This window comes from Cyprinodon variegatus, unplaced genomic scaffold, assembly GCF_000732505.1.
Source record: "Cyprinodon variegatus isolate N-32 unplaced genomic scaffold, C_variegatus-1.0 Scaffold138, whole genome shotgun sequence".
Classification (NCBI taxonomy): Eukaryota; Metazoa; Chordata; class Actinopteri; order Cyprinodontiformes; family Cyprinodontidae; genus Cyprinodon; species Cyprinodon variegatus.
This window is the reverse complement of record NW_015150591.1, coordinates 1,327,159-1,330,188: the sequence shown is the minus strand read 5'-3', so window position 1 is coordinate 1,330,188 and position 3,030 is coordinate 1,327,159. Positions and strand designations below refer to the sequence as shown.

Sequence of the window (3,030 nt, the reverse complement as noted above, 5' to 3'; positions counted from 1 at the left end):
TTCCTTACCTTTTTTACAGAAAGAAACGCTGACTGCTAAAATTAAAACTGTGATTGTAAGTCCGTTCATGCTCTTTAAGACTGTATCCTTCTGCTGTGTCTTCTTCTGACTGTAGTTGCTCTTTCTCTCCTGTGCTTCTGTGTGAACTGAACCAGTGCACCTCCAGTTATAGCCCTTTTATAGCTACAACACAGTCCCACCCACTTAGAGAGAGACGGATGTAGAAATTACCCTCTATAGGTCACTCAGTGAAATACTTTGAAAATCAAAATTTCCAACCAATATTGTTATTGGAATCCAGGACAAGACCTTATCACCTTTATAACATTAAAAAAATATGGATGGCAAAAATGAATGTCAATGTAATAACAAGAAATGCCAACTTGCCTGAATTTATTAAGAAAAATGACAAGTTTTCTATAAGAAATTCATGAAAAACACTCTAAGAGTGAAAGAAACACAGTTTTTGGTACAACATAACCTTAGAGGCATTAATGTTGATACTCACACTTACTTTCTTTAGTTTATATACATACATATAATTGTTAACTAGGCTTATTAACCTTTAACTTCACTTTTTAACCTTTAATTAGCTTTTTACCGTTTTTTCTTGACTTGTTAACTTGTTTTTCAACACAATTTACATTAGGTAATATATATAATAGACCTCAGTGAGGGACAGGAGGGAAGGGGATGCAAGTGATCAAAAATTGTAACTTGTCCTATAAAGGATTAAGTGTTTGGATATAGTTCTCAGAAGTGGCTTTAGAATTGGATAAAGTTTGATCCACATTTTAAAATAGATTGACTATCTAATCATTATTGTACATATTACATATGTTGAAATTGCTTCTATAACTGGTGCAAATAGCTTTATGGGAGGAAAGTCACACAGAATGAGACTCAAAACATCATTATTTTAGATATTCAAGCCTTGAGTTTATCGGATACGGAAAATTAAAGTGTTTTTTTCTGTATATAGATTATAACTCTGATATTATCTACTTTTTGTGTGTTTTATCGACCAACCTAGACCTAAATAACTTAGATCTTACCGCAGATCACTTTATATCAACCAAAACATTTGTATTCATTAATTATACATGATATGAGAATTATTGATTTTCGCCTAATAAAAAATGAATAAATAAAGAGATCACGCGTTTTTAAGAACAAATTTGAGAAAAAAAAATAAAAACTTTATTAATTTTATTGTTATTGTATTATATTTAAATAGATTAATCATTTATGAATAAGCAGTAGAGTGAATCAGAATGGAATCAGTTGATATATATATTTTTTTTCAGTAGTTGTCATTTATTTTACACATACATGACGTGTAGTTTTAGATTAAGTGGAAAAGTGCCACCTTGCGCATCGTGGAGGAAATTACGCGCTGGCGCTTTGACAAGTTTCACTGTGGTGAGACATCATCGCTTCTTCCTGCTGCGTCAACTTTTGTTTGTTGATTCAATCCTGGATTTCCACCATCATCCTTTTTCCCAAATTTAGCCTTTTTTTTTAATCCACTTATTTGTATTAATTGCATTAGTTTGATCGCTGAAATCTTCCTGACTACCGGGTGCCGAGAAGCGCCTCCTCCTCTAACTCCATTCCTCAACAACCATATGATCGCTCAACATGACACATTTAAATGGATCTATAAGTTGAAACCAACTCTAACTCCGGTACGTTTCTGTTTTCTTCTTTATTTGCACAATAACTTTCCTCTTTCCTGAACGAGAATCGGACGGATGCGTAAAGATGTGCATAAACCCGATTTCAGCGCAATGGTTGAAGGGTTAACGCAGCGTCTCCGTATATCTCCACGCTGAATAAGGAAGCTGAAAACTTTTTAATAATGCGCGTTAAAGTGCATTTCAAATTTCTACCTACATATGTGCGTTTTAACGCCATTTTTTTTTAAATTGTGGATCAACATTTTGTTGGAAGGGATCGATAAAAAGTTCCCTATAGTTTAAACATTGGTGAGATTGCATTTTCCTTTTTAGCTCTTACTATCATCTGTATTGTTTTGCATAATCAGACATAACGCATTAAAGTGAATAGACATAACATAGTAAGGTCGTCTGGAAAGTATCAGGTCAAACCAGTTGTTGGGGTCGATTGGCCGGTTTTTTTGTTTTTAGAGAAGCTTTTGAAACACTGCAAAGTATTTCTCACTTTAATAGTTCTTCTACTACAAAATACTTCATAAGTAATCCTCACTTTGTGTTGTTTTAATGTCTCCGGTTATGGCCTGCGTATGAAGAGCATCTATTGAAAGTTGGATTACTGCAGCTGTTTTGCATCATGGCAGCTTCGCTGTACTTTATGAAAATGTTAGAGCCCAGGGGCCCCTGTCCCTGGGGCCGCCAGGACGCGCGCGCTCTTTGTGTGCTGCAGAACCGGGCCAGTCAGTGCTGAAAGCTGGCACCTTCACAAGATGAAGCCTTTTGTTGCAGAGTACGTGAGGGCTGCAGTGAATCCACAGCCTCTACGTGCTTCTCTGCCCCCCCTGGACATTAACACGCTTTGATGAGCAGCTAAGAAATGACTGAACTGGACTTTCAGCTGCTTTCTCACCGCCACATGTGAACCGTTCGTGCACCATTCATGCAAATTTCTGGAGAAGAAAAAAAAGAAAAAGTTATTTGTGTGGCTAAAAATAATCAGCCTGTCACCTCTTTTGCAAATAAACACCAAGCTTTACATTTTGCTGCCGGGTACGTGACACAGCAACCTATTTGTATATTCCAGTAATGGGTATAAAAACGGATATTTTAACCCTTAAAGCCACAAACCATTTTTTTTATAGACAAACATAAATTATAATTGTGAAACTTCTTTTTTCCCTTTTTCTTCTTTTTTCTCAATAACATAAATCTGAAAAGTGTGGCATACATTTTGTGGTGGTCCCCCAACCTAAATGAGATTCAGCCAGTTGCCACTAGTGTTGCGCAGATGCAATTTTTGGGCCCGATACCTGGCTATCAGTGTTGGGAAAGTTCTCTTTCTACGTGAACTAGT

The 3,030-nt window shown here is 36.1% G+C and overlaps 1 protein-coding gene across 1 annotated transcript in view; it reads left to right on the top strand.

Annotated features, from left to right (window-relative positions):
- The first annotated feature begins 1,407 nt into the window (after positions 1 to 1,407).
- The window catches only part of pla2g4a (phospholipase A2 group IVA), a 61,097-nt gene continuing 59,474 nt past the window's right edge, over positions 1,408 to 3,030 (top strand). Inside the window, exon 1 of the mRNA XM_015376646.1 lies at positions 1,408 to 1,688. The gene's annotated coding sequence lies outside the window, so the exon portion shown is untranslated. The remainder of the gene's footprint in view (positions 1,689 to 3,030) is intronic.